The sequence below is a fragment of the Montipora foliosa genome, unplaced genomic scaffold, assembly GCF_036669935.1.
Source record: "Montipora foliosa isolate CH-2021 unplaced genomic scaffold, ASM3666993v2 scaffold_368, whole genome shotgun sequence".
In the NCBI taxonomy this organism is placed as follows: domain Eukaryota; kingdom Metazoa; phylum Cnidaria; class Anthozoa; order Scleractinia; family Acroporidae; genus Montipora; species Montipora foliosa.
In genome coordinates this window covers 25,580-53,297 of record NW_027179667.1, presented here as the reverse complement: position 1 = coordinate 53,297, position 27,718 = coordinate 25,580, and the positions used below count along the sequence as shown (strand labels likewise).

Below are 27,718 nucleotides of genomic sequence, written 5' to 3'. Positions count from 1 at the left end.
GGGGGTCACGTGCTCCTCGTCCTGTCGTGTCGTGCTGTCCACTCGCTGCTATGCTACCTAGAAAAGAGAAGAGAAATGTGAAGGTTGGTTGCTTGGTCATTTGTTCTGCTTTCACTTGATTATTTCTTCCCCAGAGGGAAGTGGGCCACGCTCGGAGGTAGTGCTATACCGAGGCAACCCGTGGCCGGGACGAGGCAAGCCTCTTTTCCACGGCCCAGTTCCAAAAATCAGTTTAATATATGAGCTGCTCGATGAGCAGCGTATCAGATATTAAGCTGATAAGAACAGATACTACACTTGATCTTAGCCAAAAGGCCGAGAAGCGATGCCCGTAAATGCTCACAGCGGACAAGGTGCTCCCAGTCTCATGGCCACGAGATATGGTGGTCCGATTACAATCCGTGCCAAGGAAGGAATGCCCAAAGCCAACCTGAAAGCGAGGCGCACACAACGATCGCCCTTGTACAGTGGGCAGCAGGACCAGCATTGCATGGCACTTGCGTTGACGGCAAGAGGACAAATGCACATTGTGCTTGCTCTGACCTCGTTTTTATTTTCCCTTATAACAAAGTTAATTTTCACGGCGAATTACTTGTCTACGACCATACCACAGGGAAAACACCGGTTCTCGTCCGATCACCGAAGTTAAGCCCTGTCGGGCGGGGTTAGTACTTGGATGGGAGACCGCCTGGGAATACCCCGTGTTGTAGGCTTCCCTTTTTCCTTCTGTACACTTGATTATCTCAAAAAATCTCAGTTTCCTTTAATGAAAGAACATTCCAAACCAGGTTTTTTGAACACAACATGCCAACGATATGTCAAAGATGAGACATACAACAAAAACAAAATAGTTCACACGAGAAAGTGGAACTTGTATTCCCAAGGGAGCGCGTGCGCGCGAGATCTTATCAATCCAACGTTTATGACATGAAACGTATCTTTTCGTGTGAGCAAAGAACAGGATACGACAAGTAAAAAATGCATGCACTGTTATGCATTAGATGGAAGTTAACCTAGCCCGGATGATATGCATACAACGAAGGCTACAACACTACAACATTGATCCTGCGAAAACGTGACTTACGTGACGTAGCGCACTTCAAAGTCTTACTGTTCCCTGCTCAACACGGACAGTACGTATTCAAAGGGCCGATAAGACACTATCCTGACCATGAAAGATTTACTTTTTATGATAACAATCCAATTAACTGATAACATAGAGAAACCACAAAGTGTTGGCCACAGAAATGTAACGCCAACTGATCTGGCGGGTCCTCAGTTACTCAATGCAAAACGGGCTCTCCAGAACGCAACATAACACAACGCAAAAGAAATCTATCGCGATGGAGCAGTACAAACACACATCCACTTACGTTTTCGAAACGATGCACGAGGATAAGAGCTCGACCCGCTGGCATTTTCTTGTCTCACTCGTCTATCGATGGAAATCGATGCGGCTGAAATAAACACGTCCTCTCGCTCTCTCTACGGCCAAGAATGAAAGAAATAAAATCACAGTTTTGCAGTGCACCAAGTACGGAACATTCACCTACAATTTCAGCAGTGGAATTCACAAATACAACTCACCTTCCTTAGTCCTTACACCGCCACCGCATCTCCTTCCCTGCCCTGCCTGAAACGTTACCAACAAACCTTCCCATTAGCCAACTTTGCCACCGGGGTTTGGTGCGGGGACTAGCGCGAACGCAGGTCCCCACTACCAGAAATTATACGCTCGAGTTACCCACATTTGGGGTAATCGCAAGGGTCAACCCAATCGAAGTGCAATGAAAGAGCCTCACCTTGAGAGGACTGCCTCCCTGATCACAGTGCCTCCCGCGTCAGGTAAGTATGCCTTTTCAACCTCTCCGGAACCGCAAAACGCAACTTGTCTGCGCATACCATGTGGTAATGGGGGTCACGTGCTCCTCGTCCTGTCGTGTCGTGCTGTCCACTCGCTGCTATGCTACCTAGAAAAGAGAAGAGAATGTGAAGGTTGGTTGCTTGGTCATTTGTTCTGCTTTCACTTGATTATTTCTTCCCCAGAGGGAAGTGGGCCACGCTCGGAGGTAGTGCTATACCGAGGCAACCCGTGGCCGGGACGAGGCAAGCCTCTTTTCCACGGCCCAGTTCCAAAAATCAGTTTAATATATGAGCTGCTCGATGAGCAGCGGTGAATGGCAGACCAAAGGTCACCAGTCGACAGACTCATCCAACGCCTGAGGCATTGGTCACCAGTATTAGGCGACAGAGGCGAAATAAAACTAAGCAAATCAGGTGGTACAGAGGGTGAATTAAGCAGGTGGCCCGAAGCGAAAAACGAGCTTGTTGGAAACATAGAGGCGATGACTCCATCCGCCCCCCACTGGCGGGCAAAATAACGTCGACGTCTCCGGGTTGAAAAACGCTTGAAGAGCAAGGGGAGGTGGAACTTGACACGGGCCTTTGCTCCCTCAATGACGGCGAGGGCCCCAGGTTGACAGAACGAAAGCGGTAGTCATTGCGGGCCAGCCAGATGTGAAACTTACAGGCACACAACAGGTAACTGAAGACTTTGGGCACTGCGTGAAGCTCAGTGGAATTGAAACCAAAAAGTAAATGGCGACGCTCAAGCACAGGACACATAGGCGAGAAATGAAAAAGGAGGGACTGTAGCCAACCAACAACACTTTGAGCAAGGGGACACACAAAGAGCAAATGCGACAGTGACTCGACGACAGGACCACAAAAACAAGCGGAGGAGACAGATAAACCAAAAGAGAGAAGACGCTCAGCAGTGTAAATCACACCATGAGCTACCTTCCAGGAGAAATCAACAACAAAGCGGTCAAAATCAAAGAAGTGGAACTGGCGCCACGTATCATACCAGTAAAGGTCCCCAAAGGAGGGAAAGAACTTAACTACACAGTGCGGTGTGACAGAGGAACAGGATAAAAGAAACTGGTAACCGACTTTGGCAGAGAAAAAAAGCCACGGAGGCGACAACGTGAGGGTCAGAGGATGCGAAAACCAAAGTTCCCCGGGAGGGGGAAAAAGAGCCACCAAGCGACTCCCAGGCCAAAAGCAAAGAGGAGTAAAATGGCGGTAACAGGGACCTGTCGAAGGCAGCGGGACGGGAGAAAACATCAAGAGAGGAGGCAGCAAAACACGATTGAAACCAGTACGACACAAAGGAGGACCAGCTTGACGAGGACAAAGTAGACCGTTTGACCCACTGACCCAGAAGCGACCAAACCTTGAGCTTAATGTCCACCACCGAGAAACCTCCCAGCGATGTGGGCTGAACGACCACAGCACGTGCAACGAGCTCCCGCTTGGTTTTCCAGAAGAATGAGAAAACAAGGGAGTTAAGTTCTTTAAGTACCCAGGGGGGCATGTGGACCAGGGATGCCACATACCAAACCCTGGCGAGGGCCAGGCAATTGATGACCAAAGCCTTGCCATGAAAAGACAAGGAGCGCTGACGCCAGGAGGAGAGGACGCGTTCCACAGCCTCTATCCGAGGCCGCCAATTAGTTCATCAATGTCATGCGGGCCAATGAAGACTCCGAGGATTTTAAGCTTAGAAGATGTCCAGTCGAGAGGGACAGGGGGGTCAGTTCGGCCAGCCCAAGACCCCAGCCACAAGCCGCGAGACTTTGTCAGGTTGAGCTTGGATCCAGAACCAAGCTCATACCTTGTGTAGGTGTCAAAAACAGCCCTAATGGAGGCATCGGAGGACAAGATGAGCGATGTGTCATCCGCGTACTGGGAAATTGGAGAGAGCGGTGAGGGCAGTCCAGGCAGCAAAGGTCCAGTAATGGCGGGATTTGCTCGAATATTGGCGGCCAAGACCTCAGCGACCATAACATACAGCAAAGGTGCGAGGGGGCAGCCTTGACGCACCCCCCGTGTGAGACTGAAAAAGTTTGAGACATGACCGTTAACAATGACAGCACTCTGAACAGCATTATAGAAAAGGCGGATCCAGCGCAGAAAGGAGGTTTGGAAACCCATTCTGCAGAGGGTGGCATGCAGAAAGGACCAATCAACGCGATCAAACGCTTTTTCTTGGTCGAGCGAGAGGATGGCACAAGGAGACCCGGATTGCGTGGCGTAATGGACCATGTCTCGGAGATAAGCGACGTTCTCACCAATATAACGACCGGGGACACCACAGGTTTGATCCTCAGCCACCACGGCATGAATAACCTTCAGGAGACGCCCAGCGATGACGCGGGCAGCGAGCTTGTAGTCCACACTAAGGAGGGAAATTGGCCGCCAGTTACGAGGGTTCAGCCGGTCACCCGTCTTAAAGATGAGAGAAATGATGCCTCGACGCTGAGAGAGGCTGAGAGTGCCAGCCTCATAACATGAGTTCAGGACGAGCACGAGGTCCTGTCCGAGCACCGGCCAGAATTTGACATAAAACTCCATAGGGAGGCCATCCAAGCCCGGGGTCTTGCCTCGAGCCATCCCACATAAAGCAGTATAACACTCCTCCGACTGGAGAGGACCATCACACTGTTGAGCCTGGTCGGCGGACAAGGTGGAGGTGAGGGCGTCGAGCAGGGAAAGAGCCACGTCCCCGTCAGTAGGCTCGGCACTAAACAAGTTAGAATAAAAGGAAGCAAAAGCCTGGCATAGGTCCTTTGAACTCGAGACCACTGTGCCATCATCGCATCGAAGTGCTGAAATAAGTCGGTCGGCGGCACGCTTCTTTTCCAGACGGAAGAAAAAGGCCGAGGAGGTTTCACCTTCCTCAACCCATTGGCCCGAGCACGGACTTGGGCTCCCCGAGCTGCCTCGAGGTCTAGGGCAGCAAGGGCAGACAGGGTAGAATGGTACGGCTCAACACAGGAGGTGAAACCGGCATCAACACGGTTCTTAAGATGCCCAGCTAGTCGGCCAAGGAGGTCTCGACACTGCGATGTTTTCTTTCGAGCGCTCAGCGCAATATTTAATTGTGAGGCCTTTGATTTGGCTCTTGCCCTTATCCCACCACTTAGCTAGTGACGGGAAGGACAGCATGGACTGCCTCCAAACGGACCAAAAATTAGTGATATGCTGGATATAGTCCTCATCATTGAGGACAGAAATGTTGAGCTTCCAGAAACTGTCCCAGGAGCAGCAATGTCTGGGACACTACAAGAAAGCACCACACCACAGTGATCCGAAAACGGACAAGGAATAATATCGCAAGTCAAGACTGATGGTAACAGGAGTACGGGGCACCAATGAGATCAATACGGGAGGCCATAAGGCCGTCTGAGCGAGTCCAAGAGAAGGCAGAATCGGAAGGATGCAGGTGCCTCCAAATGTCCAGACAACAGCAGGAGTCAAAAAGACGTTTTAAGGTAGCAGTACTTTCGCGGGAAGTGTCAGAGACATTGGAGCCCCGACGATCGAGGGCGCGGTCGAACACAGTGTTAAAGTCCCCGGCAAGGAAGGTCGGATAGGTGGGATCAACCCAAGACGAGACGTCGTCCAGGAAGTCGTCACGGGCTGGGTTGCGATTGGGGGCGTAGAGACAGCAGATACGAAACGGGTGCCCAGAATGGGTAAAGTGGCAAAAAACAACACGCCCAGCGGTGTCACACCAAGAGCTCGTAAGGGTGACCGTGGGGCGGAATAAAATGATGCAACCACAAGAGTGTGCAGAGCCAACAGAAGCAACTGCATTAAAACCAGATGAACGAAACCAGACTGACATTCACTGTCTGAAGAGCAGTGGGCCCTCTTGTAGGCAGACAATGTCAGGGACCTGAGGAAAGGAACGTAACCAGTGCAGAACACCAGCGCGCTTGGACGAGTCCCTGAGACCATTGGTGTTTAAGGAGAGGATAGAGAGAGCCATAACTGAGAAGAAAGAGAGAGACAGCACAACTAGGAGCGACGGCTCCGAACCGGGGCAGGGGGAGCCAAGGAGGGAAGGCCAGAATGAACAGCCCTCCCAGACTCCCTGCCCTTTCCAGACTTCGAGCGGCCGGGGACCGCAGAACCAGGAAGAGGTTTCTTCGCTTTCTTCTTAGACTTGACCTGATCATCAGAGGAAGCCTCAACATCCGAAAGTCCACGCTTAGTGACTGGTGAATCAGTCAGCTCGACCTCGTTAACCATTACGGGAGACAGAGATAGAACCTGTGGGGTATTTACAGGGGTTACATTGATGCCCGTTAAAGGGTCATCGTCACTAAATATACTTTGACTGTATTCAGTCTCATTAACTAGTTCATTATCATTCGTATCCATTTCTTTTCCATTATTACTATTATCCATTTCCATTTCTTTTCCATTAACTACAGCATTATTTGTCATTTCTTTTCCAGTAACTACATTATTACTATTATCCATTTCCATTTCTTTTCCATTAACTATAGTAGTATTGTCCATTACACCAACTACGTTACTACTAGTGTTAACATTGTATTACTCTGTGGCGCAGCCAAACCATCAGACGCAGCGGCGGGGGAGGCAGCCACCTGCACGCGCGTCGAGGACCCACCATTACCGTTTTAGGGAGGGCCGCACCCTCCTTAACATTTACTGGTGGCAGGAGAGGCCATGGGTGGAGTACCAGGGGGGATAACTCATTGTCCCTGAGGTCGGTGTGGGAACCCCAACTTGAAATACCAGGTTGCGTGGGGGCAGGAGGACGAAGGGTTACCCCCTCGTCCCCAGAGTCCTCATGGTCAGAGCTTGCAGGAGAAGTGGGAAGGTCCTCAGGACCAGAACTGACATCCAGGAGGGGAGGCAGCGACTCCGGGGGAGTGGCACCAACAACAAGTGAAGCGGACGGATGGGCGGGGGTCGCAGGCGAAGATGGTGGGTTCCCCCAGGCATTGGGGGGGTTGGGCAATCCCTGGCCATGTGACCAGGCTCCCGACACCTGCGGCACTTCCCGCGCAAGTCACAGTTTTTGGTGAGGTGTTCCCCACGACAGATATCACATTCGGCCGGCTGACCCACATACCACACCTTACATTTATATCCAGCAATGTCCAGATTACGAGGGATCCGGCCAGAACGAACCATTTTGATGATACGGGCTCCAGTGCAGATTGCAGGGTCACCCGGGTAATGCTGGTGCCTTATCGTCTCCACCTTCCCGTACGAGGAAAAGTAGGGCCGGAGGCGATCATCACTCTCCTCAAAGGGATAGTGATACAACATAACATTTTGAGCTCGAGGCCCAGCATACATGACTTTGCACTTAGCACCAGCTAAAGTGACAAAATCATAACCTTCAACAATATTTTTACATTTTGGGTCAGCGAAAGTAATCTGAACCAGTTTTACGGGAACAAACTGAATACTGTCAATCACAAAGGGGGTGAACTTTCCCTTGATGGCTGTAACAAGTTCCGCCCTGGGAACAGAGGTTGGAACATCGGAAAGGTCGAGGACTACTGTCCTCTTAAAGGCCGCAAGAGGCATGATGAAAAGGGAAAAAGAGAAAAAACAGTCCCCCCGGAAAGCAAAGCTCCCAGGAAGGGAACAGAAAGACTGGCTACCCTGGGTTATGGCAGGACGCCAAGCATAAGTCCCCAGGAGGGTCACCAGTAAAACTCAGGAATCAAAAATCTTACCACAAATCCCAAAAACGCTTGTCCCCACACTCCAATTCCAATACGGAACTTACGCGTACCACAAGGAAAGGCACGAACCTGGCAGATAATAAAAACCCGCGTCAGGTAAGTATGCCTTTTCAACCTCTCCGGAACCGCAAAAACGCAACTTGTCTGCGCATACCATGTGGTAATGGGGGTCACGTGCTCCTCGTCCTGTCGTGTCGTGCTGTCCACTCGCTGCTATGCTACCTAGAAAAGAGAAGAGAAATGTGAAGGTTGGTTGCTTGGTCATTTGTTCTGCTTTCACTTGATTATTTCTTCCCCAGAGGGAAGTGGGCCACGCTCGGAGGTAGTGCTATACCGAGGCAACCCGTGGCCGGGACGAGGCAAGCCTCTTTTCCACGGCCCAGTTCCAAAAATCAGTTTAATATATGAGCTGCTCGATGAGCAGCGTATCAGATATTAAGCTGATAAGAACAGATACTACACTTGATCTTAGCCAAAAGGCCGAGAAGCGATGCCCGTAAATGCTCACAGCGGACAAGGTGCTCCCAGTCTCATGGCCACGAGATATGGTGGTCCGATTACAATCCGTGCCAAGGAAGGAATGCCCAAAGCCAACCTGAAAGCGAGGCGCACACAACGATCGCCCTTGTACAGTGGGCAGCAGGACCAGCATTGCATGGCACTTGCGTTGACGGCAAGAGGACAAATGCACATTGTGCTTGCTCTGACCTCGTTTTTATTTTCCCTTATAACAAAGTTAATTTTCACGGCGAATTACTTGTCTACGACCATACCACAGGGAAAACACCGGTTCTCGTCCGATCACCGAAGTTAAGCCCTGTCGGGCGGGGTTAGTACTTGGATGGGAGACCGCCTGGGAATACCCCGTGTTGTAGGCTTCCCTTTTTCCTTCTGTACACTTGATTATCTCAAAAAATCTCAGTTTCCTTTAATGAAAGAACATTCCAAACCAGGTTTTTTGAACACAACATGCCAACGATATGTCAAAGATGAGACATACAACAAAAACAAAATAGTTCACACGAGAAAGTGGAACTTGTATTCCCAAGGGAGCGCGTGCGCGCGAGATCTTATCAATCCAACGTTTATGACATGAAACGTATCTTTTCGTGTGAGCAAAGAACAGGATACGACAAGTAAAAAATGCATGCACTGTTATGCATTAGATGGAAGTTAACCTAGCCCGGATGATATGCATACAACGAAGGCTACAACACTACAACATTGATCCTGCGAAAACGTGACTTACGTGACGTAGCGCACTTCAAAGTCTTACTGTTCCCTGCTCAACACGGACAGTACGTATTCAAAGGGCCGATAAGACACTATCCTGACCATGAAAGATTTACTTTTTATGATAACAATCCAATTAACTGATAACATAGAGAAACCACAAAGTGTTGGCCACAGAAATGTAACGCCAACTGATCTGGCGGGTCCTCAGTTACTCAATGCAAAACGGGCTCTCCAGAACGCAACATAACACAACGCAAAAGAAATCTATCGCGATGGAGCAGTACAAACACACATCCACTTACGTTTTCGAAACGATGCACGAGGATAAGAGCTCGACCCGCTGGCATTTTCTTGTCTCACTCGTCTATCGATGGAAATCGATGCGGCTGAAATAAACACGTCCTCTCGCTCTCTCTACGGCCAAGAATGAAAGAAATAAAATCACAGTTTTGCAGTGCACCAAGTACGGAACATTCACCTACAATTTCAGCAGTGGAATTCACAAATACAACTCACCTTCCTTAGTCCTTACACCGCCACCGCATCTCCTTCCCTGCCCTGCCTGAAACGTTACCAACAAACCTTCCCATTAGCCAACTTTGCCACCGGGGTTTGGTGCGGGGACTAGCGCGAACGCAGGTCCCCACTACCAGAAATTATACGCTCGAGTTACCCACATTTGGGGTAATCGCAAGGGTCAACCCAATCGAAGTGCAATGAAAGAGCCTCACCTTGAGAGGACTGCCTCCCTGATCACAGTGCCTCCCGCGTCAGGTAAGTATGCCTTTCAACCTCTCCGGAACCGCAAAACGCAACTTGTCTGCGCATACCATGTGGTAATGGGGGTCACGTGCTCCTCGTCCTGTCGTGTCGTGCTGTCCACTCGCTGCTATGCTACCTAGAAAAGAGAAGAGAATGTGAAGGTTGGTTGCTTGGTCATTTGTTCTGCTTTCACTTGATTATTTCTTCCCCAGAGGGAAGTGGGCCACGCTCGGAGGTAGTGCTATACCGAGGCAACCCGTGGCCGGGACGAGGCAAGCCTCTTTTCCACGGCCCAGTTCCAAAAATCAGTTTAATATATGAGCTGCTCGATGAGCAGCGGGTGAATGGCAGACCAAAGGTCACCAGTCGACAGACTCATCCAACGCCTGAGGCATTGGTCACCAGTATTAGGCGACAGAGGCGAAATAAAACTAAGCAAATCAGGTGGTACAGAGGGTGAATTAAGCAGGTGGCCCGAAGCGAAAAACGAGCTTGTTGGAAACATAGAGGCGATGACTCCATCCGCCCCCCACTGGCGGGCAAAATAACGTCGACGTCTCCGGGTTGAAAAACGCTTGAAGAGCAAGGGGAGGTGGAACTTGACACGGGCCTTTGCTCCCTCAATGACGGCGAGGGCCCCAGGTTGACAGAACGAAAGCGGTAGTCATTGCGGGCCAGCCAGATGTGAAACTTACAGGCACACAACAGGTAACTGAAGACTTTGGGCACTGCGTGAAGCTCAGTGGAATTGAAACCAAAAAGTAAATGGCGACGCTCAAGCACAGGACACATAGGCGAGAAATGAAAAAGGAGGGACTGTAGCCAACCAACAACACTTTGAGCAAGGGGACACACAAAGAGCAAATGCGACAGTGACTCGACGACAGGACCACAAAAACAAGCGGAGGAGACAGATAAACCAAAAGAGAGAAGACGCTCAGCAGTGTAAATCACACCATGAGCTACCTTCCAGGAGAAATCAACAACAAAGCGGTCAAAATCAAAGAAGTGGAACTGGCGCCACGTATCATACCAGTAAAGGTCCCCAAAGGAGGGAAAGAACTTAACTACACAGTGCGGTGTGACAGAGGAACAGGATAAAAGAAACTGGTAACCGACTTTGGCAGAGAAAAAAAGCCACGGAGGCGACAACGTGAGGGTCAGAGGATGCGAAAACCAAAGTTCCCCGGGAGGGGGAAAAAGAGCCACCAAGCGACTCCCAGGCCAAAAGCAAAGAGGAGTAAAATGGCGGTAACAGGGACCTGTCGAAGGCAGCGGGACGGGAGAAAACATCAAGAGAGGAGGCAGCAAAACACGATTGAAACCAGTACGACACAAAGGAGGACCAGCTTGACGAGGACAAAGTAGACCGTTTGACCCACTGACCCAGAAGCGACCAAACCTTGAGCTTAATGTCCACCACCGAGAAACCTCCCAGCGATGTGGGCTGAACGACCACAGCACGTGCAACGAGCTCCCGCTTGGTTTTCCAGAAGAATGAGAAAACAAGGGAGTTAAGTTCTTTAAGTACCCAGGGGGGCATGTGGACCAGGGATGCCACATACCAAACCCTGGCGAGGGCCAGGCAATTGATGACCAAAGCCTTGCCATGAAAAGACAAGGAGCGCTGACGCCAGGAGGAGAGGACGCGTTCCACAGCCTCTATCCGAGGCCGCCAATTAGTTCATCAATGTCATGCGGGCCAATGAAGACTCCGAGGATTTTAAGCTTAGAAGATGTCCAGTCGAGAGGGACAGGGGGGTCAGTTCGGCCAGCCCAAGACCCCAGCCACAAGCCGCGAGACTTTGTCAGGTTGAGCTTGGATCCAGAACCAAGCTCATACCTTGTGTAGGTGTCAAAAACAGCCCTAATGGAGGCATCGGAGGACAAGATGAGCGATGTGTCATCCGCGTACTGGGAAATTGGAGAGAGCGGTGAGGGCAGTCCAGGCAGCAAAGGTCCAGTAATGGCGGGATTTGCTCGAATATTGGCGGCCAAGACCTCAGCGACCATAACATACAGCAAAGGTGCGAGGGGGCAGCCTTGACGCACCCCCCGTGTGAGACTGAAAAAGTTTGAGACATGACCGTTAACAATGACAGCACTCTGAACAGCATTATAGAAAAGGCGGATCCAGCGCAGAAAGGAGGTTTGGAAACCCATTCTGCAGAGGGTGGCATGCAGAAAGGACCAATCAACGCGATCAAACGCTTTTTCTTGGTCGAGCGAGAGGATGGCACAAGGAGACCCGGATTGCGTGGCGTAATGGACCATGTCTCGGAGATAAGCGACGTTCTCACCAATATAACGACCGGGGACACCACAGGTTTGATCCTCAGCCACCACGGCATGAATAACCTTCAGGAGACGCCCAGCGATGACGCGGGCAGCGAGCTTGTAGTCCACACTAAGGAGGGAAATTGGCCGCCAGTTACGAGGGTTCAGCCGGTCACCCGTCTTAAAGATGAGAGAAATGATGCCTCGACGCTGAGAGAGGCTGAGAGTGCCAGCCTCATAACATGAGTTCAGGACGAGCACGAGGTCCTGTCCGAGCACCGGCCAGAATTTGACATAAAACTCCATAGGGAGGCCATCCAAGCCCGGGGTCTTGCCTCGAGCCATCCCACATAAAGCAGTATAACACTCCTCCGACTGGAGAGGACCATCACACTGTTGAGCCTGGTCGGCGGACAAGGTGGAGGTGAGGGCGTCGAGCAGGGAAAGAGCCACGTCCCCGTCAGTAGGCTCGGCACTAAACAAGTTAGAATAAAAGGAAGCAAAAGCCTGGCATAGGTCCTTTGAACTCGAGACCACTGTGCCATCATCGCATCGAAGTGCTGAAATAAGTCGGTCGGCGGCACGCTTCTTTTCCAGACGGAAGAAAAAGGCCGAGGAGGTTTCACCTTCCTCAACCCATTGGCCCGAGCACGGACTTGGGCTCCCCGAGCTGCCTCGAGGTCTAGGGCAGCAAGGGCAGACAGGGTAGAATGGTACGGCTCAACACAGGAGGTGAAACCGGCATCAACACGGTTCTTAAGATGCCCAGCTAGTCGGCCAAGGAGGTCTCGACACTGCGATGTTTTCTTTCGAGCGCTCAGCGCAATATTTAATTGTGAGGCCTTTGATTTGGCTCTTGCCCTTATCCCACCACTTAGCTAGTGACGGGAAGGACAGCATGGACTGCCTCCAAACGGACCAAAAATTAGTGATATGCTGGATATAGTCCTCATCATTGAGGACAGAAATGTTGAGCTTCCAGAAACTGTCCCAGGAGCAGCAATGTCTGGGACACTACAAGAAAGCACCACACCACAGTGATCCGAAAACGGACAAGGAATAATATCGCAAGTCAAGACTGATGGTAACAGGAGTACGGGGCACCAATGAGATCAATACGGGAGGCCATAAGGCCGTCTGAGCGAGTCCAAGAGAAGGCAGAATCGGAAGGATGCAGGTGCCTCCAAATGTCCAGACAACAGCAGGAGTCAAAAAGACGTTTTAAGGTAGCAGTACTTTCGCGGGAAGTGTCAGAGACATTGGAGCCCCGACGATCGAGGGCGCGGTCGAACACAGTGTTAAAGTCCCCGGCAAGGAAGGTCGGATAGGTGGGATCAACCCAAGACGAGACGTCGTCCAGGAAGTCGTCACGGGCTGGGTTGCGATTGGGGGCGTAGAGACAGCAGATACGAAACGGGTGCCCAGAATGGGTAAAGTGGCAAAAAACAACACGCCCAGCGGTGTCACACCAAGAGCTCGTAAGGGTGACCGTGGGGCGGAATAAAATGATGCAACCACAAGAGTGTGCAGAGCCAACAGAAGCAACTGCATTAAAACCAGATGAACGAAACCAGACTGACATTCACTGTCTGAAGAGCAGTGGGCCCTCTTGTAGGCAGACAATGTCAGGGACCTGAGGAAAGGAACGTAACCAGTGCAGAACACCAGCGCGCTTGGACGAGTCCCTGAGACCATTGGTGTTTAAGGAGAGGATAGAGAGAGCCATAACTGAGAAGAAAGAGAGAGACAGCACAACTAGGAGCGACGGCTCCGAACCGGGGCAGGGGGAGCCAAGGAGGGAAGGCCAGAATGAACAGCCCTCCCAGACTCCCTGCCCTTTCCAGACTTCGAGCGGCCGGGGACCGCAGAACCAGGAAGAGGTTTCTTCGCTTTCTTCTTAGACTTGACCTGATCATCAGAGGAAGCCTCAACATCCGAAAGTCCACGCTTAGTGACTGGTGAATCAGTCAGCTCGACCTCGTTAACCATTACGGGAGACAGAGATAGAACCTGTGGGGTATTTACAGGGGTTACATTGATGCCCGTTAAAGGGTCATCGTCACTAAATATACTTTGACTGTATTCAGTCTCATTAACTAGTTCATTATCATTCGTATCCATTTCTTTTCCATTATTACTATTATCCATTTCCATTTCTTTTCCATTAACTACAGCATTATTTGTCATTTCTTTTCCAGTAACTACATTATTACTATTATCCATTTCCATTTCTTTTCCATTAACTATAGTAGTATTGTCCATTACACCAACTACGTTACTACTAGTGTTAACATTGTATTACTCTGTGGCGCAGCCAAACCATCAGACGCAGCGGCGGGGGAGGCAGCCACCTGCACGCGCGTCGAGGACCCACCATTACCGTTTTAGGGAGGGCCGCACCCTCCTTAACATTTACTGGTGGCAGGAGAGGCCATGGGTGGAGTACCAGGGGGGATAACTCATTGTCCCTGAGGTCGGTGTGGGAACCCCAACTTGAAATACCAGGTTGCGTGGGGGCAGGAGGACGAAGGGTTACCCCCTCGTCCCCAGAGTCCTCATGGTCAGAGCTTGCAGGAGAAGTGGGAAGGTCCTCAGGACCAGAACTGACATCCAGGAGGGGAGGCAGCGACTCCGGGGGAGTGGCACCAACAACAAGTGAAGCGGACGGATGGGCGGGGGTCGCAGGCGAAGATGGTGGGTTCCCCCAGGCATTGGGGGGGTTGGGCAATCCCTGGCCATGTGACCAGGCTCCCGACACCTGCGGCACTTCCCGCGCAAGTCACAGTTTTTGGTGAGGTGTTCCCCACGACAGATATCACATTCGGCCGGCTGACCCACATACCACACCTTACATTTATATCCAGCAATGTCCAGATTACGAGGGATCCGGCCAGAACGAACCATTTTGATGATACGGGCTCCAGTGCAGATTGCAGGGTCACCCGGGTAATGCTGGTGCCTTATCGTCTCCACCTTCCCGTACGAGGAAAAGTAGGGCCGGAGGCGATCATCACTCTCCTCAAAGGGATAGTGATACAACATAACATTTTGAGCTCGAGGCCCAGCATACATGACTTTGCACTTAGCACCAGCTAAAGTGACAAAATCATAACCTTCAACAATATTTTTACATTTTGGGTCAGCGAAAGTAATCTGAACCAGTTTTACGGGAACAAACTGAATACTGTCAATCACAAAGGGGGTGAACTTTCCCTTGATGGCTGTAACAAGTTCCGCCCTGGGAACAGAGGTTGGAACATCGGAAAGGTCGAGGACTACTGTCCTCTTAAAGGCCGCAAGAGGCATGATGAAAAGGGAAAAAGAGAAAAAACAGTCCCCCCGGAAAGCAAAGCTCCCAGGAAGGGAACAGAAAGACTGGCTACCCTGGGTTATGGCAGGACGCCAAGCATAAGTCCCCAGGAGGGTCACCAGTAAAACTCAGGAATCAAAAATCTTACCACAAATCCCAAAAACGCTTGTCCCCACACTCCAATTCCAATACGGAACTTACGCGTACCACAAGGAAAGGCACGAACCTGGCAGATAATAAAAACCCGCGTCAGGTAAGTATGCCTTTTCAACCTCTCCGGAACCGCAAAAACGCAACTTGTCTGCGCATACCATGTGGTAATGGGGGTCACGTGCTCCTCGTCCTGTCGTGTCGTGCTGTCCACTCGCTGCTATGCTACCTAGAAAAGAGAAGAGAAATGTGAAGGTTGGTTGCTTGGTCATTTGTTCTGCTTTCACTTGATTATTTCTTCCCCAGAGGGAAGTGGGCCACGCTCGGAGGTAGTGCTATACCGAGGCAACCCGTGGCCGGGACGAGGCAAGCCTCTTTTCCACGGCCCAGTTCCAAAAATCAGTTTAATATATGAGCTGCTCGATGAGCAGCGTATCAGATATTAAGCTGATAAGAACAGATACTACACTTGATCTTAGCCAAAAGGCCGAGAAGCGATGCCCGTAAATGCTCACAGCGGACAAGGTGCTCCCAGTCTCATGGCCACGAGATATGGTGGTCCGATTACAATCCGTGCCAAGGAAGGAATGCCCAAAGCCAACCTGAAAGCGAGGCGCACACAACGATCGCCCTTGTACAGTGGGCAGCAGGACCAGCATTGCATGGCACTTGCGTTGACGGCAAGAGGACAAATGCACATTGTGCTTGCTCTGACCTCGTTTTTATTTTCCCTTATAACAAAGTTAATTTTCACGGCGAATTACTTGTCTACGACCATACCACAGGGAAAACACCGGTTCTCGTCCGATCACCGAAGTTAAGCCCTGTCGGGCGGGGTTAGTACTTGGATGGGAGACCGCCTGGGAATACCCCGTGTTGTAGGCTTCCCTTTTTCCTTCTGTACACTTGATTATCTCAAAAAATCTCAGTTTCCTTTAATGAAAGAACATTCCAAACCAGGTTTTTTGAACACAACATGCCAACGATATGTCAAAGATGAGACATACAACAAAAACAAAATAGTTCACACGAGAAAGTGGAACTTGTATTCCCAAGGGAGCGCGTGCGCGCGAGATCTTATCAATCCAACGTTTATGACATGAAACGTATCTTTTCGTGTGAGCAAAGAACAGGATACGACAAGTAAAAAATGCATGCACTGTTATGCATTAGATGGAAGTTAACCTAGCCCGGATGATATGCATACAACGAAGGCTACAACACTACAACATTGATCCTGCGAAAACGTGACTTACGTGACGTAGCGCACTTCAAAGTCTTACTGTTCCCTGCTCAACACGGACAGTACGTATTCAAAGGGCCGATAAGACACTATCCTGACCATGAAAGATTTACTTTTTATGATAACAATCCAATTAACTGATAACATAGAGAAACCACAAAGTGTTGGCCACAGAAATGTAACGCCAACTGATCTGGCGGGTCCTCAGTTACTCAATGCAAAACGGGCTCTCCAGAACGCAACATAACACAACGCAAAAGAAATCTATCGCGATGGAGCAGTACAAACACACATCCACTTACGTTTTCGAAACGATGCACGAGGATAAGAGCTCGACCCGCTGGCATTTTCTTGTCTCACTCGTCTATCGATGGAAATCGATGCGGCTGAAATAAACACGTCCTCTCGCTCTCTCTACGGCCAAGAATGAAAGAAATAAAATCACAGTTTTGCAGTGCACCAAGTACGGAACATTCACCTACAATTTCAGCAGTGGAATTCACAAATACAACTCACCTTCCTTAGTCCTTACACCGCCACCGCATCTCCTTCCCTGCCCTGCCTGAAACGTTACCAACAAACCTTCCCATTAGCCAACTTTGCCACCGGGGTTTGGTGCGGGGACTAGCGCGAACGCAGGTCCCCACTACCAGAAATTATACGCTCGAGTTACCCACATTTGGGGTAATCGCAAGGGTCAACCCAATCGAAGTGCAATGAAAGAGCCTCACCTTGAGAGGACTGCCTCCCTGATCACAGTGCCTCCCGCGTCAGGTAAGTATGCCTTTTCAACCTCTCCGGAACCGCAAAACGCAACTTGTCTGCGCATACCATGTGGTAATGGGGGTCACGTGCTCCTCGTCCTGTCGTGTCGTGCTGTCCACTCGCTGCTATGCTACCTAGAAAAGAGAAGAGAATGTGAAGGTTGGTTGCTTGGTCATTTGTTCTGCTTTCACTTGATTATTTCTTCCCCAGAGGGAAGTGGGCCACGCTCGGAGGTAGTGCTATACCGAGGCAACCCGTGGCCGGGACGAGGCAAGCCTCTTTTCCACGGCCCAGTTCCAAAAATCAGTTTAATATATGAGCTGCTCGATGAGCAGCGGTGAATGGCAGACCAAAGGTCACCAGTCGACAGACTCATCCAACGCCTGAGGCATTGGTCACCAGTATTAGGCGACAGAGGCGAAATAAAACTAAGCAAATCAGGTGGTACAGAGGGTGAATTAAGCAGGTGGCCCGAAGCGAAAAACGAGCTTGTTGGAAACATAGAGGCGATGACTCCATCCGCCCCCCACTGGCGGGCAAAATAACGTCGACGTCTCCGGGTTGAAAAACGCTTGAAGAGCAAGGGGAGGTGGAACTTGACACGGGCCTTTGCTCCCTCAATGACGGCGAGGGCCCCAGGTTGACAGAACGAAAGCGGTAGTCATTGCGGGCCAGCCAGATGTGAAACTTACAGGCACACAACAGGTAACTGAAGACTTTGGGCACTGCGTGAAGCTCAGTGGAATTGAAACCAAAAAGTAAATGGCGACGCTCAAGCACAGGACACATAGGCGAGAAATGAAAAAGGAGGGACTGTAGCCAACCAACAACACTTTGAGCAAGGGGACACACAAAGAGCAAATGCGACAGTGACTCGACGACAGGACCACAAAAACAAGCGGAGGAGACAGATAAACCAAAAGAGAGAAGACGCTCAGCAGTGTAAATCACACCATGAGCTACCTTCCAGGAGAAATCAACAACAAAGCGGTCAAAATCAAAGAAGTGGAACTGGCGCCACGTATCATACCAGTAAAGGTCCCCAAAGGAGGGAAAGAACTTAACTACACAGTGCGGTGTGACAGAGGAACAGGATAAAAGAAACTGGTAACCGACTTTGGCAGAGAAAAAAAGCCACGGAGGCGACAACGTGAGGGTCAGAGGATGCGAAAACCAAAGTTCCCCGGGAGGGGGAAAAAGAGCCACCAAGCGACTCCCAGGCCAAAAGCAAAGAGGAGTAAAATGGCGGTAACAGGGACCTGTCGAAGGCAGCGGGACGGGAGAAAACATCAAGAGAGGAGGCAGCAAAACACGATTGAAACCAGTACGACACAAAGGAGGACCAGCTTGACGAGGACAAAGTAGACCGTTTGACCCACTGACCCAGAAGCGACCAAACCTTGAGCTTAATGTCCACCACCGAGAAACCTCCCAGCGATGTGGGCTGAACGACCACAGCACGTGCAACGAGCTCCCGCTTGGTTTTCCAGAAGAATGAGAAAACAAGGGAGTTAAGTTCTTTAAGTACCCAGGGGGGCATGTGGACCAGGGATGCCACATACCAAACCCTGGCGAGGGCCAGGCAATTGATGACCAAAGCCTTGCCATGAAAAGACAAGGAGCGCTGACGCCAGGAGGAGAGGACGCGTTCCACAGCCTCTATCCGAGGCCGCCAATTAGTTCATCAATGTCATGCGGGCCAATGAAGACTCCGAGGATTTTAAGCTTAGAAGATGTCCAGTCGAGAGGGACAGGGGGGTCAGTTCGGCCAGCCCAAGACCCCAGCCACAAGCCGCGAGACTTTGTCAGGTTGAGCTTGGATCCAGAACCAAGCTCATACCTTGTGTAGGTGTCAAAAACAGCCCTAATGGAGGCATCGGAGGACAAGATGAGCGATGTGTCATCCGCGTACTGGGAAATTGGAGAGAGCGGTGAGGGCAGTCCAGGCAGCAAAGGTCCAGTAATGGCGGGATTTGCTCGAATATTGGCGGCCAAGACCTCAGCGACCATAACATACAGCAAAGGTGCGAGGGGGCAGCCTTGACGCACCCCCCGTGTGAGACTGAAAAAGTTTGAGACATGACCGTTAACAATGACAGCACTCTGAACAGCATTATAGAAAAGGCGGATCCAGCGCAGAAAGGAGGTTTGGAAACCCATTCTGCAGAGGGTGGCATGCAGAAAGGACCAATCAACGCGATCAAACGCTTTTTCTTGGTCGAGCGAGAGGATGGCACAAGGAGACCCGGATTGCGTGGCGTAATGGACCATGTCTCGGAGATAAGCGACGTTCTCACCAATATAACGACCGGGGACACCACAGGTTTGATCCTCAGCCACCACGGCATGAATAACCTTCAGGAGACGCCCAGCGATGACGCGGGCAGCGAGCTTGTAGTCCACACTAAGGAGGGAAATTGGCCGCCAGTTACGAGGGTTCAGCCGGTCACCCGTCTTAAAGATGAGAGAAATGATGCCTCGACGCTGAGAGAGGCTGAGAGTGCCAGCCTCATAACATGAGTTCAGGACGAGCACGAGGTCCTGTCCGAGCACCGGCCAGAATTTGACATAAAACTCCATAGGGAGGCCATCCAAGCCCGGGGTCTTGCCTCGAGCCATCCCACATAAAGCAGTATAACACTCCTCCGACTGGAGAGGACCATCACACTGTTGAGCCTGGTCGGCGGACAAGGTGGAGGTGAGGGCGTCGAGCAGGGAAAGAGCCACGTCCCCGTCAGTAGGCTCGGCACTAAACAAGTTAGAATAAAAGGAAGCAAAAGCCTGGCATAGGTCCTTTGAACTCGAGACCACTGTGCCATCATCGCATCGAAGTGCTGAAATAAGTCGGTCGGCGGCACGCTTCTTTTCCAGACGGAAGAAAAAGGCCGAGGAGGTTTCACCTTCCTCAACCCATTGGCCCGAGCACGGACTTGGGCTCCCCGAGCTGCCTCGAGGTCTAGGGCAGCAAGGGCAGACAGGGTAGAATGGTACGGCTCAACACAGGAGGTGAAACCGGCATCAACACGGTTCTTAAGATGCCCAGCTAGTCGGCCAAGGAGGTCTCGACACTGCGATGTTTTCTTTCGAGCGCTCAGCGCAATATTTAATTGTGAGGCCTTTGATTTGGCTCTTGCCCTTATCCCACCACTTAGCTAGTGACGGGAAGGACAGCATGGACTGCCTCCAAACGGACCAAAAATTAGTGATATGCTGGATATAGTCCTCATCATTGAGGACAGAAATGTTGAGCTTCCAGAAACTGTCCCAGGAGCAGCAATGTCTGGGACACTACAAGAAAGCACCACACCACAGTGATCCGAAAACGGACAAGGAATAATATCGCAAGTCAAGACTGATGGTAACAGGAGTACGGGGCACCAATGAGATCAATACGGGAGGCCATAAGGCCGTCTGAGCGAGTCCAAGAGAAGGCAGAATCGGAAGGATGCAGGTGCCTCCAAATGTCCAGACAACAGCAGGAGTCAAAAAGACGTTTTAAGGTAGCAGTACTTTCGCGGGAAGTGTCAGAGACATTGGAGCCCCGACGATCGAGGGCGCGGTCGAACACAGTGTTAAAGTCCCCGGCAAGGAAGGTCGGATAGGTGGGATCAACCCAAGACGAGACGTCGTCCAGGAAGTCGTCACGGGCTGGGTTGCGATTGGGGGCGTAGAGACAGCAGATACGAAACGGGTGCCCAGAATGGGTAAAGTGGCAAAAAACAACACGCCCAGCGGTGTCACACCAAGAGCTCGTAAGGGTGACCGTGGGGCGGAATAAAATGATGCAACCACAAGAGTGTGCAGAGCCAACAGAAGCAACTGCATTAAAACCAGATGAACGAAACCAGACTGACATTCACTGTCTGAAGAGCAGTGGGCCCTCTTGTAGGCAGACAATGTCAGGGACCTGAGGAAAGGAACGTAACCAGTGCAGAACACCAGCGCGCTTGGACGAGTCCCTGAGACCATTGGTGTTTAAGGAGAGGATAGAGAGAGCCATAACTGAGAAGAAAGAGAGAGACAGCACAACTAGGAGCGACGGCTCCGAACCGGGGCAGGGGGAGCCAAGGAGGGAAGGCCAGAATGAACAGCCCTCCCAGACTCCCTGCCCTTTCCAGACTTCGAGCGGCCGGGGACCGCAGAACCAGGAAGAGGTTTCTTCGCTTTCTTCTTAGACTTGACCTGATCATCAGAGGAAGCCTCAACATCCGAAAGTCCACGCTTAGTGACTGGTGAATCAGTCAGCTCGACCTCGTTAACCATTACGGGAGACAGAGATAGAACCTGTGGGGTATTTACAGGGGTTACATTGATGCCCGTTAAAGGGTCATCGTCACTAAATATACTTTGACTGTATTCAGTCTCATTAACTAGTTCATTATCATTCGTATCCATTTCTTTTCCATTATTACTATTATCCATTTCCATTTCTTTTCCATTAACTACAGCATTATTTGTCATTTCTTTTCCAGTAACTACATTATTACTATTATCCATTTCCATTTCTTTTCCATTAACTATAGTAGTATTGTCCATTACACCAACTACGTTACTACTAGTGTTAACATTGTATTACTCTGTGGCGCAGCCAAACCATCAGACGCAGCGGCGGGGGAGGCAGCCACCTGCACGCGCGTCGAGGACCCACCATTACCGTTTTAGGGAGGGCCGCACCCTCCTTAACATTTACTGGTGGCAGGAGAGGCCATGGGTGGAGTACCAGGGGGGATAACTCATTGTCCCTGAGGTCGGTGTGGGAACCCCAACTTGAAATACCAGGTTGCGTGGGGGCAGGAGGACGAAGGGTTACCCCCTCGTCCCCAGAGTCCTCATGGTCAGAGCTTGCAGGAGAAGTGGGAAGGTCCTCAGGACCAGAACTGACATCCAGGAGGGGAGGCAGCGACTCCGGGGGAGTGGCACCAACAACAAGTGAAGCGGACGGATGGGCGGGGGTCGCAGGCGAAGATGGTGGGTTCCCCCAGGCATTGGGGGGGTTGGGCAATCCCTGGCCATGTGACCAGGCTCCCGACACCTGCGGCACTTCCCGCGCAAGTCACAGTTTTTGGTGAGGTGTTCCCCACGACAGATATCACATTCGGCCGGCTGACCCACATACCACACCTTACATTTATATCCAGCAATGTCCAGATTACGAGGGATCCGGCCAGAACGAACCATTTTGATGATACGGGCTCCAGTGCAGATTGCAGGGTCACCCGGGTAATGCTGGTGCCTTATCGTCTCCACCTTCCCGTACGAGGAAAAGTAGGGCCGGAGGCGATCATCACTCTCCTCAAAGGGATAGTGATACAACATAACATTTTGAGCTCGAGGCCCAGCATACATGACTTTGCACTTAGCACCAGCTAAAGTGACAAAATCATAACCTTCAACAATATTTTTACATTTTGGGTCAGCGAAAGTAATCTGAACCAGTTTTACGGGAACAAACTGAATACTGTCAATCACAAAGGGGGTGAACTTTCCCTTGATGGCTGTAACAAGTTCCGCCCTGGGAACAGAGGTTGGAACATCGGAAAGGTCGAGGACTACTGTCCTCTTAAAGGCCGCAAGAGGCATGATGAAAAGGGAAAAAGAGAAAAAACAGTCCCCCCGGAAAGCAAAGCTCCCAGGAAGGGAACAGAAAGACTGGCTACCCTGGGTTATGGCAGGACGCCAAGCATAAGTCCCCAGGAGGGTCACCAGTAAAACTCAGGAATCAAAAATCTTACCACAAATCCCAAAAACGCTTGTCCCCACACTCCAATTCCAATACGGAACTTACGCGTACCACAAGGAAAGGCACGAACCTGGCAGATAATAAAAACCCGCGTCAGGTAAGTATGCCTTTTCAACCTCTCCGGAACCGCAAAAACGCAACTTGTCTGCGCATACCATGTGGTAATGGGGGTCACGTGCTCCTCGTCCTGTCGTGTCGTGCTGTCCACTCGCTGCTATGCTACCTAGAAAAGAGAAGAGAAATGTGAAGGTTGGTTGCTTGGTCATTTGTTCTGCTTTCACTTGATTATTTCTTCCCCAGAGGGAAGTGGGCCACGCTCGGAGGTAGTGCTATACCGAGGCAACCCGTGGCCGGGACGAGGCAAGCCTCTTTTCCACGGCCCAGTTCCAAAAATCAGTTTAATATATGAGCTGCTCGATGAGCAGCGTATCAGATATTAAGCTGATAAGAACAGATACTACACTTGATCTTAGCCAAAAGGCCGAGAAGCGATGCCCGTAAATGCTCACAGCGGACAAGGTGCTCCCAGTCTCATGGCCACGAGATATGGTGGTCCGATTACAATCCGTGCCAAGGAAGGAATGCCCAAAGCCAACCTGAAAGCGAGGCGCACACAACGATCGCCCTTGTACAGTGGGCAGCAGGACCAGCATTGCATGGCACTTGCGTTGACGGCAAGAGGACAAATGCACATTGTGCTTGCTCTGACCTCGTTTTTATTTTCCCTTATAACAAAGTTAATTTTCACGGCGAATTACTTGTCTACGACCATACCACAGGGAAAACACCGGTTCTCGTCCGATCACCGAAGTTAAGCCCTGTCGGGCGGGGTTAGTACTTGGATGGGAGACCGCCTGGGAATACCCCGTGTTGTAGGCTTCCCTTTTTCCTTCTGTACACTTGATTATCTCAAAAAATCTCAGTTTCCTTTAATGAAAGAACATTCCAAACCAGGTTTTTTGAACACAACATGCCAACGATATGTCAAAGATGAGACATACAACAAAAACAAAATAGTTCACACGAGAAAGTGGAACTTGTATTCCCAAGGGAGCGCGTGCGCGCGAGATCTTATCAATCCAACGTTTATGACATGAAACGTATCTTTTCGTGTGAGCAAAGAACAGGATACGACAAGTAAAAAATGCATGCACTGTTATGCATTAGATGGAAGTTAACCTAGCCCGGATGATATGCATACAACGAAGGCTACAACACTACAACATTGATCCTGCGAAAACGTGACTTACGTGACGTAGCGCACTTCAAAGTCTTACTGTTCCCTGCTCAACACGGACAGTACGTATTCAAAGGGCCGATAAGACACTATCCTGACCATGAAAGATTTACTTTTTATGATAACAATCCAATTAACTGATAACATAGAGAAACCACAAAGTGTTGGCCACAGAAATGTAACGCCAACTGATCTGGCGGGTCCTCAGTTACTCAATGCAAAACGGGCTCTCCAGAACGCAACATAACACAACGCAAAAGAAATCTATCGCGATGGAGCAGTACAAACACACATCCACTTACGTTTTCGAAACGATGCACGAGGATAAGAGCTCGACCCGCTGGCATTTTCTTGTCTCACTCGTCTATCGATGGAAATCGATGCGGCTGAAATAAACACGTCCTCTCGCTCTCTCTACGGCCAAGAATGAAAGAAATAAAATCACAGTTTTGCAGTGCACCAAGTACGGAACATTCACCTACAATTTCAGCAGTGGAATTCACAAATACAACTCACCTTCCTTAGTCCTTACACCGCCACCGCATCTCCTTCCCTGCCCTGCCTGAAACGTTACCAACAAACCTTCCCATTAGCCAACTTTGCCACCGGGGTTTGGTGCGGGGACTAGCGCGAACGCAGGTCCCCACTACCAGAAATTATACGCTCGAGTTACCCACATTTGGGGTAATCGCAAGGGTCAACCCAATCGAAGTGCAATGAAAGAGCCTCACCTTGAGAGGACTGCCTCCCTGATCACAGTGCCTCCCGCGTCAGGTAAGTATGCCTTTTCAACCTCTCCGGAACCGCAAAACGCAACTTGTCTGCGCATACCATGTGGTAATGGGGGTCACGTGCTCCTCGTCCTGTCGTGTCGTGCTGTCCACTCGCTGCTATGCTACCTAGAAAAGAGAAGAGAATGTGAAGGTTGGTTGCTTGGTCATTTGTTCTGCTTTCACTTGATTATTTCTTCCCCAGAGGGAAGTGGGCCACGCTCGGAGGTAGTGCTATACCGAGGCAACCCGTGGCCGGGACGAGGCAAGCCTCTTTTCCACGGCCCAGTTCCAAAAATCAGTTTAATATATGAGCTGCTCGATGAGCAGCGGTGAATGGCAGACCAAAGGTCACCAGTCGACAGACTCATCCAACGCCTGAGGCATTGGTCACCAGTATTAGGCGACAGAGGCGAAATAAAACTAAGCAAATCAGGTGGTACAGAGGGTGAATTAAGCAGGTGGCCCGAAGCGAAAAACGAGCTTGTTGGAAACATAGAGGCGATGACTCCATCCGCCCCCCACTGGCGGGCAAAATAACGTCGACGTCTCCGGGTTGAAAAACGCTTGAAGAGCAAGGGGAGGTGGAACTTGACACGGGCCTTTGCTCCCTCAATGACGGCGAGGGCCCCAGGTTGACAGAACGAAAGCGGTAGTCATTGCGGGCCAGCCAGATGTGAAACTTACAGGCACACAACAGGTAACTGAAGACTTTGGGCACTGCGTGAAGCTCAGTGGAATTGAAACCAAAAAGTAAATGGCGACGCTCAAGCACAGGACACATAGGCGAGAAATGAAAAAGGAGGGACTGTAGCCAACCAACAACACTTTGAGCAAGGGGACACACAAAGAGCAAATGCGACAGTGACTCGACGACAGGACCACAAAAACAAGCGGAGGAGACAGATAAACCAAAAGAGAGAAGACGCTCAGCAGTGTAAATCACACCATGAGCTACCTTCCAGGAGAAATCAACAACAAAGCGGTCAAAATCAAAGAAGTGGAACTGGCGCCACGTATCATACCAGTAAAGGTCCCCAAAGGAGGGAAAGAACTTAACTACACAGTGCGGTGTGACAGAGGAACAGGATAAAAGAAACTGGTAACCGACTTTGGCAGAGAAAAAAAGCCACGGAGGCGACAACGTGAGGGTCAGAGGATGCGAAAACCAAAGTTCCCCGGGAGGGGGAAAAAGAGCCACCAAGCGACTCCCAGGCCAAAAGCAAAGAGGAGTAAAATGGCGGTAACAGGGACCTGTCGAAGGCAGCGGGACGGGAGAAAACATCAAGAGAGGAGGCAGCAAAACACGATTGAAACCAGTACGACACAAAGGAGGACCAGCTTGACGAGGACAAAGTAGACCGTTTGACCCACTGACCCAGAAGCGACCAAACCTTGAGCTTAATGTCCACCACCGAGAAACCTCCCAGCGATGTGGGCTGAACGACCACAGCACGTGCAACGAGCTCCCGCTTGGTTTTCCAGAAGAATGAGAAAACAAGGGAGTTAAGTTCTTTAAGTACCCAGGGGGGCATGTGGACCAGGGATGCCACATACCAAACCCTGGCGAGGGCCAGGCAATTGATGACCAAAGCCTTGCCATGAAAAGACAAGGAGCGCTGACGCCAGGAGGAGAGGACGCGTTCCACAGCCTCTATCCGAGGCCGCCAATTAGTTCATCAATGTCATGCGGGCCAATGAAGACTCCGAGGATTTTAAGCTTAGAAGATGTCCAGTCGAGAGGGACAGGGGGGTCAGTTCGGCCAGCCCAAGACCCCAGCCACAAGCCGCGAGACTTTGTCAGGTTGAGCTTGGATCCAGAACCAAGCTCATACCTTGTGTAGGTGTCAAAAACAGCCCTAATGGAGGCATCGGAGGACAAGATGAGCGATGTGTCATCCGCGTACTGGGAAATTGGAGAGAGCGGTGAGGGCAGTCCAGGCAGCAAAGGTCCAGTAATGGCGGGATTTGCTCGAATATTGGCGGCCAAGACCTCAGCGACCATAACATACAGCAAAGGTGCGAGGGGGCAGCCTTGACGCACCCCCCGTGTGAGACTGAAAAAGTTTGAGACATGACCGTTAACAATGACAGCACTCTGAACAGCATTATAGAAAAGGCGGATCCAGCGCAGAAAGGAGGTTTGGAAACCCATTCTGCAGAGGGTGGCATGCAGAAAGGACCAATCAACGCGATCAAACGCTTTTTCTTGGTCGAGCGAGAGGATGGCACAAGGAGACCCGGATTGCGTGGCGTAATGGACCATGTCTCGGAGATAAGCGACGTTCTCACCAATATAACGACCGGGGACACCACAGGTTTGATCCTCAGCCACCACGGCATGAATAACCTTCAGGAGACGCCCAGCGATGACGCGGGCAGCGAGCTTGTAGTCCACACTAAGGAGGGAAATTGGCCGCCAGTTACGAGGGTTCAGCCGGTCACCCGTCTTAAAGATGAGAGAAATGATGCCTCGACGCTGAGAGAGGCTGAGAGTGCCAGCCTCATAACATGAGTTCAGGACGAGCACGAGGTCCTGTCCGAGCACCGGCCAGAATTTGACATAAAACTCCATAGGGAGGCCATCCAAGCCCGGGGTCTTGCCTCGAGCCATCCCACATAAAGCAGTATAACACTCCTCCGACTGGAGA

At 50.8% G+C, this 27,718-nt stretch overlaps 16 non-coding genes across 16 annotated transcripts; 4 read left to right on the top strand and 12 right to left on the bottom strand.

The window, feature by feature from the left end:
- Positions 1 to 135: 135 nt before the first annotated feature.
- Positions 136 to 327, bottom strand: LOC137987640 (U2 spliceosomal RNA). The gene has a single exon (XR_011120673.1). It is a non-coding gene; the product is annotated as a U2 spliceosomal RNA (small nuclear RNA).
- Positions 328 to 594: 267 nt separating this feature from the next.
- On the top strand, positions 595 to 713 carry LOC137987600 (5S ribosomal RNA). The gene has a single exon (XR_011120636.1). It is a non-coding gene; the product is annotated as a 5S ribosomal RNA (ribosomal RNA).
- Positions 714 to 1,689: 976 nt separating this feature from the next.
- LOC137987621 (U1 spliceosomal RNA) lies at positions 1,690 to 1,853 on the bottom strand. The gene has a single exon (XR_011120655.1). It is a non-coding gene; the product is annotated as a U1 spliceosomal RNA (small nuclear RNA).
- Positions 1,854 to 2,047: 194 nt separating this feature from the next.
- Positions 2,048 to 2,238, bottom strand: LOC137987595 (U2 spliceosomal RNA). Its single transcript, XR_011120631.1, has one exon. It is a non-coding gene; the product is annotated as a U2 spliceosomal RNA (small nuclear RNA).
- A 5,639-nt stretch (positions 2,239 to 7,877) lies between these two features.
- On the bottom strand, positions 7,878 to 8,069 carry LOC137987639 (U2 spliceosomal RNA). Its single transcript, XR_011120672.1, has one exon. It is a non-coding gene; the product is annotated as a U2 spliceosomal RNA (small nuclear RNA).
- Positions 8,070 to 8,336: 267 nt separating this feature from the next.
- LOC137987593 (5S ribosomal RNA) lies at positions 8,337 to 8,455 on the top strand. The gene has a single exon (XR_011120629.1). It is a non-coding gene; the product is annotated as a 5S ribosomal RNA (ribosomal RNA).
- Positions 8,456 to 9,431: 976 nt separating this feature from the next.
- On the bottom strand, positions 9,432 to 9,595 carry LOC137987620 (U1 spliceosomal RNA). Its single transcript, XR_011120654.1, has one exon. It is a non-coding gene; the product is annotated as a U1 spliceosomal RNA (small nuclear RNA).
- A 193-nt stretch (positions 9,596 to 9,788) lies between these two features.
- On the bottom strand, positions 9,789 to 9,980 carry LOC137987588 (U2 spliceosomal RNA). The gene has a single exon (XR_011120625.1). It is a non-coding gene; the product is annotated as a U2 spliceosomal RNA (small nuclear RNA).
- A 5,639-nt stretch (positions 9,981 to 15,619) lies between these two features.
- On the bottom strand, positions 15,620 to 15,811 carry LOC137987638 (U2 spliceosomal RNA). The gene has a single exon (XR_011120671.1). It is a non-coding gene; the product is annotated as a U2 spliceosomal RNA (small nuclear RNA).
- Positions 15,812 to 16,078: 267 nt separating this feature from the next.
- On the top strand, positions 16,079 to 16,197 carry LOC137987645 (5S ribosomal RNA). The gene has a single exon (XR_011120678.1). It is a non-coding gene; the product is annotated as a 5S ribosomal RNA (ribosomal RNA).
- Positions 16,198 to 17,173: 976 nt separating this feature from the next.
- On the bottom strand, positions 17,174 to 17,337 carry LOC137987619 (U1 spliceosomal RNA). The gene has a single exon (XR_011120653.1). It is a non-coding gene; the product is annotated as a U1 spliceosomal RNA (small nuclear RNA).
- A 194-nt stretch (positions 17,338 to 17,531) lies between these two features.
- Positions 17,532 to 17,722, bottom strand: LOC137987594 (U2 spliceosomal RNA). Its single transcript, XR_011120630.1, has one exon. It is a non-coding gene; the product is annotated as a U2 spliceosomal RNA (small nuclear RNA).
- Positions 17,723 to 23,361: 5,639 nt separating this feature from the next.
- Positions 23,362 to 23,553, bottom strand: LOC137987637 (U2 spliceosomal RNA). The gene has a single exon (XR_011120670.1). It is a non-coding gene; the product is annotated as a U2 spliceosomal RNA (small nuclear RNA).
- Positions 23,554 to 23,820: 267 nt separating this feature from the next.
- LOC137987633 (5S ribosomal RNA) lies at positions 23,821 to 23,939 on the top strand. Its single transcript, XR_011120667.1, has one exon. It is a non-coding gene; the product is annotated as a 5S ribosomal RNA (ribosomal RNA).
- A 976-nt stretch (positions 23,940 to 24,915) lies between these two features.
- Positions 24,916 to 25,079, bottom strand: LOC137987617 (U1 spliceosomal RNA). Its single transcript, XR_011120652.1, has one exon. It is a non-coding gene; the product is annotated as a U1 spliceosomal RNA (small nuclear RNA).
- Positions 25,080 to 25,273: 194 nt separating this feature from the next.
- On the bottom strand, positions 25,274 to 25,464 carry LOC137987592 (U2 spliceosomal RNA). The gene has a single exon (XR_011120628.1). It is a non-coding gene; the product is annotated as a U2 spliceosomal RNA (small nuclear RNA).
- Between the last annotated feature and the right edge of the window lie 2,254 nt (positions 25,465 to 27,718).